The sequence below is a fragment of the Pholcus phalangioides genome, unplaced genomic scaffold, assembly GCF_987345545.1.
Source record: "Pholcus phalangioides strain wild (caught in Gottingen) unplaced genomic scaffold, Ppha-v1.0 ptg000015l_1, whole genome shotgun sequence".
Taxonomy (NCBI): domain Eukaryota; kingdom Metazoa; phylum Arthropoda; class Arachnida; order Araneae; family Pholcidae; genus Pholcus; species Pholcus phalangioides.
In genome coordinates this window covers 78948656-78962746 of record NW_028301608.1, presented here as the reverse complement: position 1 = coordinate 78962746, position 14091 = coordinate 78948656, and the positions used below count along the sequence as shown (strand labels likewise).

At 38.1% G+C, this 14091-nt stretch overlaps 1 protein-coding gene across 3 annotated transcripts in view; it reads left to right on the top strand.

The window, feature by feature from the left end:
- The first annotated feature begins 6140 nt into the window (after positions 1 to 6140).
- The window catches only part of LOC149076752 (carboxypeptidase M-like), a 152431-nt gene continuing 144480 nt past the window's right edge, over positions 6141 to 14091 (top strand). Inside the window, exon 1 of one of the 3 annotated variants that reach the window (XM_089244397.1) lies at positions 6141 to 6427. The gene's annotated coding sequence lies outside the window, so the exon portion shown is untranslated. Of the gene's footprint in view, positions 6428 to 6468; positions 6570 to 14091 lie in introns of those variants that run through there. The other 2 variants (XM_089244403.1, XM_089244398.1) reach the window with 2 other exon arrangements.

The following is a 14091-nucleotide window of genomic DNA, read 5'->3' as shown; positions in this document are numbered from 1 at the left end:
TTTGTACTGAACATACACGTCACTAGGTCCCCATTTTATCCGTCGCTAAAGGGATTCCCGTGACATGTACAAATACTTTTCTCTTTTTCTGACATTATGAAGCACCGCAAATGTGGTGGCGCGCGGTATCCACCATATCTCATCTTCGGCATGATCACTCCCCTTGAGGCAATGAGTTTAAATTGAGTTTACGAGGAGAGCCTGGTTGTGTGCTCGGTTCGTACTGTAGGCCGAACACATACAAGACCGGTCGTCCAGTGAAAGCTACTACGAGCGAAAACAAGTTTCAGAACAAGTCGCATGTTCGCGGAAAGTTGCTATAGCGGTCTTGCTCATACAGCGACATTTTCGCTTGCAGTACCTTCCAGTGGACGACCAGTCTATTAAGCAAGGAGTTTTCAAACACTCGGAGGAGCTAAATTTTTCTTCGGGGGTGGACTTTCAAAACCACTGAAAGTTCCTTTTGCTCGTTATCATGATAAAAATAGGGTATGACGAAGCACGAGGCAGATTTTGGTGATTCGGGAGAGCCGCTACGACAAAAATTTAAAAAACTCCTGTAGTAAGCTACGTGACATTAGACTACAGCTAAGTCCACAATCATGTTGAGCCTGGTCCAATAGTTATTCGCAAATATTTGCTTCCAATTTTTGCCTATCCCTGGCTGCAATGAAGCGCCTTGAGGCATAGGCAGGCTACACACTGGTACAATATTTCTTGGTGAATATTTGCATCCAGAATACTCTTCGTGTTCTGACTATTGGCGTTCTCCGACCAATGTGTGGCCAGACCGATTGAAAATCGAGAAGGAAGGTGACTTCTCTGATTTCTGGCTGGGGTCTGGAATGTCCTGGACGGTCTCTTTGATCAGGCTTCCAATACCTTTCAGCCTCCAACATTTGATGATCATATTGCCAATAGTGGAGTGGCCACACTAGTCACCCATGATCAACCTTGGAACGTATTGGGCCACGCTGGACACGAGTGTGGCTTCGACGTAACCAAGAAAAACTAAACAAGCCCGTTTTTCGGGAGAATAATGAATAGATACTAATTAATAAATTAATACATAATGAATAGATAGCGTTTAACTGATAAAAGAATGAATTTTTTTTTTCGAGCGGTCAGCCCCTCACAAAATGGGGGGGGGGGGAAGATTTGAATAGCCTCAACCCGTAGCTCCAGCTCCTACTATAGTTTGAAGTGACGTTAAGTCTGATTTTTTCCCCTCATATTCGTGAGCGTTTTTTTTGCCATATTTCAAATGGCAGTATGCATGTGAGAATCCTGGTTCAAACACCGTTGATGCAAAGTTGGTGGTTGGCTGAAGTTGGTTTTACAACTTTCAGACGTTAGTACGAGCCGGTGATTCCGGTAGCCATGCCGGTATCCCATTTGAAAAAAGTCTTTCCGTAGAGAGCAGGTACACCTACAACACGATACTGACATAACAGGAAAATTCAAGCATATACCATATTTACTTCAGAATATTCAACGTAGATAGCAGCACCAGCAAGAACACGAAGCAAGCACAACTCTAACAACATAAACGCGTTGGGGCCACATATACACTCAAAACGCACGTTCCGGCATGTACCGATTCGTTAGAAATATCGTTAGAAACTATTATGCAGACGTGTGGGCATATGGATTCGCATCAGGAGGCTCTTAGTTCAAACCCCCCTCTGACAGTAGTGGTCACCTGCAGTCGCTTCTATGTGGTTTTCCAACATTGGGATACGGTTATAAGTCTCCCATTTAAAAATGTTGAAAGACTTTTTTTTTAAATGGAGGAGTAGAGACGTACAACAGGATATAGGGGTCATTCAAGTATTACGTCAACATCGAGGGGGGGGTTCAGATTTGCTGACTTTTGATGACAAGGGGGAGGGGGTTTGAAGGTTGCTTACGTCATCAACCACCCCTTTTTGAAGATATGAAATATTCTAAGCTGCTGACGACATTTTGCTGACGGGGGGGGGGGGGGGGTTGAAAAATGACCGAAAATCTGCTTACGTAATACTTGAATGGCCCCCCATACACAAAAATTCAGATATTTGCCCCTTTTACTCCCAATAAGAAAGACAGATGGCAGCACTTCTTCAACACGAAACACACGTACGTATAAATCTGACACATAAATACGTTAAAGCCACACATAATACACGCACAAAACTTTCCGGTATGCACCAATTAGTTCAGGTACTTCCACATAGGCTCTCATTCAGACTTGGAAAAAAATAAATACGCCGGACTTTTGCTTTTCTTTTTTCTCCTTTTTACGCTCATCCACGAACCCGTTGCGATTGCAGCGTCACAGCTTTCACCAAGAGACATAACGCAAATCTTTTTGATATGAAGGGGGGTGGGTGGTTCTGATTATAAGAAAAACAACGAACCACTGCTTTTTGTAGGCTAGATAAAAACTGTAGCTCAATTTGTAGTTCGTTTGTAGTTCGTTCTTCAAATTTGCCGCCCCGTTCTATAGCTCGCTAAGCCCCCCCCCCCCCCCCCCCCTCCGTAAATACGTTTTTGCAAGCACTTTTTGGGATCTCGTTTTTTAAAAAAAAATAAATTTCGACAGTTCGACAGTGATTGGTCATAGCGTGTGAATGTGTGTGTGTGTGTGTGGGGGGGGGGGGTGGGGTGGGTTGGTGGATCATAAACACACACTGAGGAAGAAGTATAGGTTTCACAGTGCTATTTTTCTCCTACAAAGGGGAAAAAATCCACGAACCTGAAAATGAGGACAAAAGGGAGAAATCTCGAAAATATACGAGAACGCTTAAAATGACATCAAAAATGAAAGCTTCTGATCACCAAACTCTCGCGAGTAATCAAGATATTATGCGACATCTTCTAGTTCGCACCTTCAGCGTTGCATACGCCTCTGGTTAAGATACACTTTATTACGAAATGCCACACAAACTCATAAATACACTCATGTTAATCAATTGAGGATAATGCCAGCTCCGGCAAATAAAGGTTCAGAAACAAAACAAACGTTACTTATTCATAAAGCCCATTTATTAAACTAAAGATAAAGAACAAAAACGACGGTGTATGTATGATACCATTCATAAAAACTACGATTTTTGCTCCCTGGAGCAATTGTAAAAAATATCTCCTTTACAAAAACTTACTATTACATGGTGGTATGATGGTTGATACATTGTATGTCTCCCATGCGATGAAATACAGTCCGTACAACGCCTAGGCATGCTGAGTATCAAATTATGATCTTGGGGAAGATCACTCCACTCAGCAAGCAATGCTCTCCGAAGTTCCGGTACACATGTAGGAGGTGGTTGACGGGCTGCAACTCGTCGGCCAAGCATGTCCCACACATGCTCTATCGGATTCAAGTCAGGTGAGAATGCTGGCCATTCCATACGGGTTATATCCTCAGATTCAAGGCATTCGTTTACGATGTTTGCTCGGTGAGGATGGGCGTTGTCATCCATAAACACAAATTCTGCGCCCATGGCACCCCTAAACAAACGTACATGTTGTTACAGAATGATGTCCCGATAAATTTGGGCTTTCATGGCTCGGGTTTGAACATGCAGATCTGTTCTGGAACCCAGTATAATTCCACCCCAAACGAGCAATGCTGACCACTGTAACGGTGTCGTTCAATGATGTTGTCTTGGTGGTAACGGGTACCTGGCGTTCTCCATATGAAAGTCCGACGTGAATCAGACTGCAAGCTAAACCTGGACTCGTCGGAAAACATCACACAAGCCCACTGTGACGATGTCCACATTGCATGTTCTCTACTCCAGGCTAATCGCTGCCGACAGTGAGTTGCCGTGAGCGGAACACATCTCACAGGCCTGCGAGCATATAGACCAATATCTCCCAAACGTCTGTACACGGTTTGCCTTGAAACTGTGGTACCCGTGGCTGCAGATAGCTGACGAGACAAGTCGGATGCTGTGCTCCGTCTGCTTCTTTTGGCAGTTACTGCCAAATACCGGTCTTCATTCGGCGTTGTAACTCGGGGGCGACCTGTACTGTAACATCTATTGACATTTCCGTTATCTTGGAATCGTTGCCAAAGCCTAGAGATGACACTTTGGGCAATTCCAAGTTCCTCGGATAGGATACTTCCATCTGAGTACGCCCACATTCCAGGCGGCCGATAATTCTACCACGTAAAAAATCATCGACATGCGTCCTCTGTGTCATAACTATTGGCTTATGGCACTGAGCGCCTTACAGAACTCTTGTGAACAATTTTACTTCTTTGCCACCATTCCTTATATACCCCCCCCCCTCTTACACACTCGTCATTGTGACGTACTATCGGCATCATCTGGTGGCTTCCTGAAATTTGCATATCATTCTTGCAGATGTGTGTGATAATTCTACAGGTGAAATTTTAACTTTAGATTTCGATTTGCGTGTGATTCTGAATTATCCTTAATTTATGAACATGAGTGTATTTCAGAAATTCGTAATAGACAATGGAATTTGTATACAGGGTAGTAAGGAAAGTTCAAACATTCATAATATTGGTCCTACTTTCAAATAAAAAAAGTATCCAAATAACGTATAGACCTTAGATACGTCATTCATGTTGCGAGGGATTGTATAGAAGTTATTAGAATACAAAAACTAACTTTTTATAAGTTATATAAGTTTTAACTTTCTACGAGAGAGGCTTATATAACTTTTTCTCCTGTCCTCGAAAAAACTCAATTAGAAAAATTGTTTCACTCTCTCCTGAGGAGGAAAATAAAATTCACGTTTTTAAGTGCAATATTCGCAGACATATTTTAATTCGAAAATCGGAGAAATATTGGGAAAGAACAGCATTAATAAAAAAAAAGAAGCCTTGTCTATTAGTTTTTTCTGTTCTTTCCAAATTTTTCTCTAGTTTTTGAATTCGAATATCTCAGTGAATACTGCACTTGAAAATGTAGATTTTTTTTTGGGCCTCAGAAGAGAAAGGGCAACAATTTTGTGAGTGGGTTTCAAGGACCCCGGGTGTCCATATAAAAAGTTAGTTTTTATATTTTAATAACTAACCCCTACAATATGAATAACGTGTCTGAGGTCTACACGTTATTTGGGTTCTTTTTCTATTTGGAAGTATGCCTCTAGGACCAGCGGTTCGTCAGTAAAATGTGGCCTAAAAAAAAGAAAGTTTTAGGGACTTTCCTTACTACCCTGTATATGCTACGGTAAATGCGATAAATCGAACCTTACGCATAATCGGCAGTTATTATGCATAATCACCGCACAACCATCACCGTAATTTTGGTAAATTTTCCTAAATTTATCACTTTTACCGGTCATTATGCAAAATTTCCGAATGAGGTTGGTATGATAAATATGGAAGACATTTTGCCGAAATATCACTTAGACCGGAATTGCACTTTAAAAGTTTGACAAAATATCTTTTACACAATTTGAAAAATGCAACCATTAGGCGTATCGGTTACATTTGCTCGAATCTAACCAATAGGCTTATTGTTTTTTCAAAAGTTTTATAAAAGAGCCTTTATTAAACTTTTATAGTGTAATCGATTCGGGTATGCTACGGAGCTTTGTTAATAGTTTTCTCAATCAGGAATATGATGTGAATAATGATTTGAAAAGAAAAATAGAAAATTAAAACGAGTGTTTCTATAGTGTTGATATTGAGTTGTTGATGATGAGTTCTATTTGAACTTCTTTTTCTTGATGGACGACGCGATATCCTAAACGAACGTTTTCGAGTGAAAGGTGAAGGACATTCTGTTTGTTTTCTTCAAGCGAATCGCTGGACATTTTCATCCTATTGTGAAAACCTCTTGGAACGTATCGGAGTGATAGTTTTTTCTTTCTTTTTTTTCGTGAAGTTTGAAATGAGAAGAGAACTGTGACATATCTTTTGGTCAACTGAAAGATATAAAAAAAAAGCCTTGACTTGCGTTACGTAACGCTTTCCTGAACGTTTTATTTCGTCTCTTATTATTCGTGCGTCATGCTACCGTAACCTCATCGTTGCCGAACAACAACATCCAGTTTTCGAGGTCACGTGGGCTCACCCATCCTATATAGAAACGTTTTCAAGTTCCAGATCTATCTGTCAAGAGTGAAGAAAAAAAAAAGCTTGGATGTTCTTTTTGTGAAGTTGAACGACCTGCTCTTCAGGTTGAGGCGTGCTGCGACCCAAACAAAATAAAGAGGGAAGTTGAATATTTTGTCAAGAAATTTCTATTCTGCGGTGTATTCTGTGAAAGTTCGCGAGCTTGTGTGCGTGTGTGTGAGAGATAGACCATCAGAAAAGAAAAAAAAAAGAAGAAAGAGAAAAGAAAAAGTTTCGTCATTCCGATTTAACGAAAAATATATAGCGTTTTACGAATACTGCCACTGCTTGTTTGAATCTAGATGTAAACTTGTGAGTTCGTTCCGTGGATATTTATCATCCAGCAAGGTAAGACTTCCTATGTGTAAAACGTCTAATGGAAACCGGTTTGCATGAACCAATACCTATCCATTATCTTATGTTGAAGATAATCCGCGAGTGTCCTTCTTCCCCCTTGTGAACGTGAGTGGGGCATTGGTCGAATATAACGGTGAGTCTTTTCTCCTTCTCGATTGTTTTCAAGGTCTTGTTCCGATTGTAGGGCAAAAACATTTCTGCTCATTTCCTCATTCTGTCAGACTGAAGAAAAAGCTGCGGTTTCGTAATTTTTGTATAAACCCATGTTTTTTTTTTTTTTTTTTTTTAAATTTTACGAGAAAACTTGAATGCGGTAATCAGTACTTTATTTGTCGATCCGGAAGTCAGACAGCTTATTCACTTTGCAAAGAAATGCCTATTCCGAGAAAAGGCAAATACTTCTACGAAATCAAATCTTTGAACTTCTACATCAAATAAACGTCGCACTCCGTTTAAAAGATCACACAAACTGCCTTGTTTTGCCGTTCAGTGAAATATATAAATTCTCTCACTATTTTTATTTACATTTACAGTAGACGAAACTTATTAAAATCATGGATAATGTTATCATTCTGGTACCGTTATCACTTTCGCCAAGTACGGAACGGACCAATATCGTAGCATGGGGGGGGGGGGGGAGTTTGGAAATGGTTATCAGGACTTCGGTTTTTTTTGTTATCAATATTTTTTCATAAAAAGTTTTTTTCTTTTTCATACTTTGAAGTTCAGCTTGAACCAGATTAATTTCCCCTCCCCCTACAAGTTATCATTATCAACCTGCAAGACTATGTAGAACGACAGAAGGTTTCCTTATTGTGACAAAAAATTCTGTACTCAGTTCACAATCTCCTAATCGAGTCGAAATAGCGGCTACGATTCATGTACACGTAGCGCTTCTTTTGCAATTTATTTTCTACAGTGAAGGCTGTGTAAAGATAAAAGAAAAAAGTTAATTTCTTCAATTCTCGGTCGGTTTCTTCCAACTGTGACCACATTCACCTCGGCTAGAACACTTTCACAAGGGAATCTATAGAACAGTACCGTCCGTAATATGTATTACGAATTACAATGCTTTTTATAAAGCATTGTAATTCGTAATACATATTGGATCGTACCATTCTAAAACTTCTCACAATTTCTGAATAAAAAAAAGGGATGAAAAAAAATCCTGTTTAGAATAACAAAAAAAAATTCATGATTTAACATTTTGAAACCTGTTATGTTTGAAAGAAAAACGAAATTGTCCGGTTCGACCAAAACGGGATATATGGTCATCGTTCATACAACCAGGATTTTATCGGATATAGATATCAACTGGTTATTGTTATCAGAAACTCCGAGTCCCGATGAATTGTATGTAAGTGGCGTGTATTTTATTAAGTAATATTGCGAAATGATAAATAGATTTAAAAAAATCCAAGATGAAAAGCAAAATACATCTCAATTTTTCTTTGAACAAATGAAATCAATTTCTAAGAATTGGTTATTTGGATTTCGTTTTCAAATGCGTACCTCACCACAGACATTTAAATTTCCTGATTCATAAAAAATCTTTTCAGGCAGTAACATTACTATCGAGAGTTTATATCTAGTAGGAGGAGAGGTTACTAGATTCTTTATGAGAATGCCATCATACTAAGCCATCATCGTATAATCTTGTTTACGACTTTGATTGACTATCGGCGTTTGTTGTTTCGATTTTAATTATCTGTTATATGATCTCAGATTGACGATCGTTTATATATATATATATATATTATATTTTTTGTTGCCATCGTCTGAGGCGACAATGTTTTGTTGTTCATAATAAAACTTTCCGGATACACCCATCCTTCGGGAACGCTTCGATATATCTCTGAGATGGGAAGCGGGGTGTGTCCGGTCTTCAAACGTCAAAGTAGGAGGAGAAGTGTTCATATACGATAAGATATATTTAAACGAAAGTATGAGGTTTCTTTTAAATTCTACCCACAGAACTCACAAACGTTAGTTGATGAATGACGGAAGCATTTAAGCATTTTTTTAAATCACGTTATTGCTTAAAAAAAATCACGCATCATTTATCAAATACTTCACTCTTTATTAATTTTTTTTTCAATATCGCAGTTAAAATGTTTACTTTTTTACTCTCGTCATATTTTTTTGTCTCGCCTTCCCGTTATAAGTAAGCTTTGCGTGTCTTAGACACGCATACATGCCTTATTTAGTTATCCGCGGACAAGATTTATCTGATTAATTAACGTTGTTTCCATCACTAAGACTTCGACACAGATAAGAACACGCACAAAAAGAAGAAAAAGAAAAGGGGGGGGGGAAATAAAACAAAATACACTGAATAAATGAAAAAAATGACGTAAGTATCAGTTTAGCTTCGCGCGACGCTGGTTAAATGTTGCGAGAAACATGATAAATTTAAGGAATCTTTTATTTATTTAATTTTTTCGTTCTACGATAAATTTTTAGTCGCATCGACCGTGAGAAAGTAGTTTTTTTCTTCCACAAAAACCGAGAGTTGAAGTTGAGGTTTGATGATGAATAGCTTCTTGAAGAGCCAAGATGAATTGAAAAAGAAGAAGGATGTGCTTCCGCGGAAAGAGAAATTGTTTCATTAATGAAAAAAAAAAGAACACTTCTCCTGTCGTTAAAAGGCAAGAGATAAATTTCCTGTTTATACACGAAAGGAAGGTGTAAATATATAGATAATATATTTATAATACATAAAATATATACATAAGAGCTCTGCGTTGACTTTTACGCATTGTTCGAATAAAAATATCGCGATAAGCTGCATTATGCAAATACACATGATTGCCTCTGGCTTTTTCTATGAAGAATAAATAAATCATCGCTTCTACATGCATCATAATCTTGTGTCCTAGATTAATAGAATTTTCTTTCATGACTATGAATAACATCACTTACAAACTATTAAGTGATTCTTTCATATTCAATTTTTAAGAATAGAACTTTAACTTAACATGTTTTACTGTGTGATATTCTTTTTTCACGGTTTCAGGTTCAAAATAACACGTTCACGTGCGGAAACGGATGAAACTTAGTTAAATGAAAATTACTGATATTCCACATACGTTAAAGATTTAAAAAAAAGTCGATGGATTTAATGCAGTTCTATCAAAGGTGATAAAAATAACTCATTAGGACTACAAAGGAAATGCAAAAACATGTTTATAGATGTTTTTCTGTCGTGAAATAGTGTTGTACGAGTCTGCCGAAATATGAATATTTCAGGCAAATATGCATTGTAGAAATTTATGGTGCAAATAACCCGGGGGTTCTTAACCATTTTTTGACTGTGACCCAAAATCACCAAGATCCAAAGGGTCTATTTAAAAGATGCTATTAAATAAAAAAAATGTTTTGTTTTCGAAATTTTTGAAATCCGCCAGTCACTTACGTCATGCTCATCTGCCGCCTATGAGGGCTAGCATCAGGTCCCGGGGAAGGAAATAATAATTCGAAAAAGTTCAAGATAGGACAGGGTTGGTAGGGTAGTTCATGTTTCACTTGGGTTCGTCTATCACCCTCTTTCGTTTGGCAGAACATGTCGCGTTCACCCTGTATAAAATCATGGTTCTCGAGAGCCCAAGAAATGTCTGGGTCTCAGTCCAGGTCACGGAAATCTTTGGGACGCCGCTGAAACCAGTTGCGTAAAAAAATGGATTTATAACTAGATTAAATGTGGATTTGTTCGACCCATCTCAGAAGCCCTCATGACTCAAGTTTGAGTTGCTACCCATAGGTTAAGAACCCCAGAAAATAATATAACAAACGTAATATCATGCTATGCAGGGTGACCGATAAACTCAGAGGGTTGTTAGTACGTATCAAGAGAAACAAAAATTGCAATGGAACATGGTATCGCAAATCACGTTGAGAGGGTGAAGATCGTGAAAAACGCACGCTTGCTCTGAGTCCAGTGGAGACGAAAGGTAGATGTCAGTTGATTGCTGAATGCGTTCGTGGGTTCGCTCATCATATTTGACGTAAGCAGCGTCGCGAAACGCATGCGCTGGGGTAGGATAACACTGTGAACGACGCAAATAAGCGCTATTGCGGTAGTAAGCACGTGTAGCAGTTAGTTGTCTGTTTCAAAGAGTATCGCTGACTACAAGAACGACGAATACGCTGATATGCATCTGATTTACGGTCGAGCAGATGGCAATGGGCGCTTAGCACAGCCTGCACATTTTTCCCGCGATGTGCGTAATCACCTCGATGTTACATACCCAAGAATGTGGATTGGACGCGCGTGACCCGTTGCTTAGTCTCCACGTTCACCGGATCTCAATCGGTGTGACTTTTTCCTATGGGGTTACCTAAAATCACTCGTTTATCCGGTGGACACAGTGGAGGATCTCATAGCGCGGATTGTTATCGCGGCGGCAGACATGAAAAACATACTTGGTATCTCTGAGTGAGACCGGGAATCATTTTTACGTCGTTGTAGACTGTGCAATGGCATCAGCGGCCGCCACTTCCAACAACTCTTGTAATAATTAATAAAATAAATCTTTTTGAAGTTATGGTTGTACTTTTTGTCGTTCCAGCGTGACGTTAAAACCTGCATGCGTTTTACGCGATTTTCACCCTCTCAACCTAGTTTGCGACACCACGTTCTATTGCAATTTTTGTTCTTCTTGATACCTACTAACAACCCTCTGAGTTTGTCGGTACATTAACAGAACACCTATTTATTCTAAACGATTGGTCACAGGCTGACGAAAAATAGCACCATTAACAGAGAGATTATATACATCTCTTCTGCGCAAGTTGCAAATTAACTCTCTCACCAGCATTGGCGAGATACATCCCACCTTTTCAAAAGTATTTTCACAATCCTAGATATTTTGTAAAGCGGATTTTTCCCGATGGGAACACATCTTCTTGTTCCACTTATTTTGTACTTGCAGAAAAAAATTGCCTATATCAGCGGTTCTCAACCGGTGCTTCGCGGAGCTCTTGGGACTCCGTGTGCACTTCTCGGGGGCTCCGCGGCGACTCGAGGAAAATAAAATAAATCAGTAAATTTGATAGATGATTAAAAAAGAAGAGGCCTACATAGTTCCGTCATAAAAGTTTTACACAAAAAGGGACTCCTCGAGTCAAACAGGGCTCCGCCATAGAAATTATATACTGGAAAGAGCTCCGTGAGTCAAAAAAGGTTAAGAACCGCTGGCCTATATCATAAAAAAGATAGAAATTTACAGGGTGGGGGGTTTAGTGATTTCTGCTATGTCGGTTAAAGGGTTAAAAAAAAGGTAAAAGACTAAAAAACTGGGGCGGGATTTTTATTCGATAGTTATGAATTACATATTTAATTTTCATGTAAAGCAGCTTTGTCATTTAAAATGAAGTAAATATCGAAATCCATGAATATATTGATGTAGCATAATTCACTTACAATGAAATGAACAAAGAGGAGATGAAATTTTTTAAATAAGTTTCTCGTCCTCTTAATACTTAAAAAAGAAGAAGAGGAGAGCCTTGGTTTTTTAGAGCTTAATGATAGGTTTTTTTTTGGTTCGTCTTAGTTTCACTGTGACACGAAAGACCGATGGCATTAATATTTAATACGGTAACTCTTACTACCACCACTATTTTTTTCTTCTGTTGACAGATACTTAAAAACTCTGCAACAAGAAACAAAGTTCAAAACTTTTTTTTATACTGTGGTCGGAAGCTTCTTAATGATGCCTTGGAAAATATGTTGTGAACTTTTTTTCCCTTTCATTGTATTTTTTTTTAATACTTTGGCTGTAAGCTCATAAGTCGCCCATGATTAGCTTCCTAACGAGACGTAATGGATGAAGTAGAAGATGCTTCATTTTCTACGACCATGATCGAAGACTTAGCTTTTTCCTTTTTCGTATGCATATTATTGATATCACATATACATATTGAAACTTTAGACAAAGTGAGGATAATCATAACCATTAATGATTATATGCCATCATCGAGCTATTTCATATACCTTCGGAAAAGCGTAGATAGATAGACCCCTCCCAACACAACCCCTGAAAAATGCAATTAATAGCTTATTTCCATACAAAAGAGCGCACGTACAAGTGTTCAGAAGTGTGAAAAGCACAGCTGAGATTAATGCATATTCTGTATATTCGTATTTCTGTATACGTATTCTGGACATGTACATATTTTCTACTGATGTCTTCTTATGGGTTAACACGGCGTTTCTCAACCTTTCTGAATCCAAGGACAGTGAAATGTCTGAAACAATTCGACGGGCAACTAATTAGTAGTGTGACCATCTGTCCGGTATTTCATTGGACATTCCTGCATTTTTAACCGTTCCGACTTCTTATACATTGCCCCGTTTTTTTCCACGAAGCTTATTCGAATTTGTAATGTTTGATGTTTAATTCACTAAAATCGTGAATGAAAATAATTTTCATAACTTTGAGATTATATTATGGTAATTATCGGTATAAATACAGATATTCATCTCGCATTTTTTGACAGACGTTCAATATTTTATCCATGCATTACATGTGCATTCTGTGATTTCTAGCAGCTCTTAATTTTCCATCCATTGGTAATTTTTCAGCAAGCAATTTTTGCAACGACTTATGGCGACGTTTTCGTTGATAATTGACAATATCTAGCATTCTGCCGTATTTAAGATCGTAGTTCCGGTATTTTTCTCAATGAAATATGGTCAGCCAGTTTGTCATCATGAATGGTTCTCTCCCCCCCCCCCCAACTGTAAAAAGCAGCTTTCTTTATTGTGATTTTGAGCATCCCTTTATTTCTCCACCCTTCAATAATTTTATCAATTATTAACAAATTTGTCGTATTTTACTTTTTCGGCCACAATTAGCGATGTATCGTGTTTAGTTTTGTAATTTTGCTGTATTTTCCTAGATGAGATATAGTGACCCCAAGTCTGAAAGTGCATTTTTTTTAATCATAAGAATATTTACAAATATTAATCACAACAATTGAACAATTTTTCTTTCAGTTAGAATTAAATCATCAAGTCTGCCTGCGGACTACCTATGCGATCATTGGGGGGGGTCCACTTTCAGTTCGCGAACCATAGGTTGAGAAACGCTGCGTTAACATATGCATGATTTTTTTCCTCAATTACAATTGTGAAGCATCGTACTAGCGACAGTTTACATGCATTTACAAGCAGGATTTTCTTTCGATACATTAAAAATGTTTTCAATAGCTATTTATCATACATTCGCAGCTCACGTAGTAAACGAGATGGATCATTGAATTCTATCGATAAAATGGAATACGTATTTCTAAAAATTCTATTATGGTTCTTCCACGAAATGAAATACAAATATCGATCTCGAAAGCACTCAAAGGTTGTTAAAAAAAATCGGCGATAAAGTTAATATTTTCTTATTCTTTAATGGCCAAAAAAAAAAAAATTATGTAAAACGAAAAAAATAAATAGAAAGATAAAAATAAAAAAAAATTGGAAGCACAAGCTTTTGTGATGGCTGTAAATTAAAAATTGAAATAATTATCTATTAGATTCAAACACGAAAACCAGATGCGGTTTGCAGCAATAAAAATTAATACGGCGTGGGGGAGGGAGACCAGCCATTCAAAAGGAGGAGGGAGTTTGATTCAGATGTTCTTTTATTTTGTTATTTTATCAT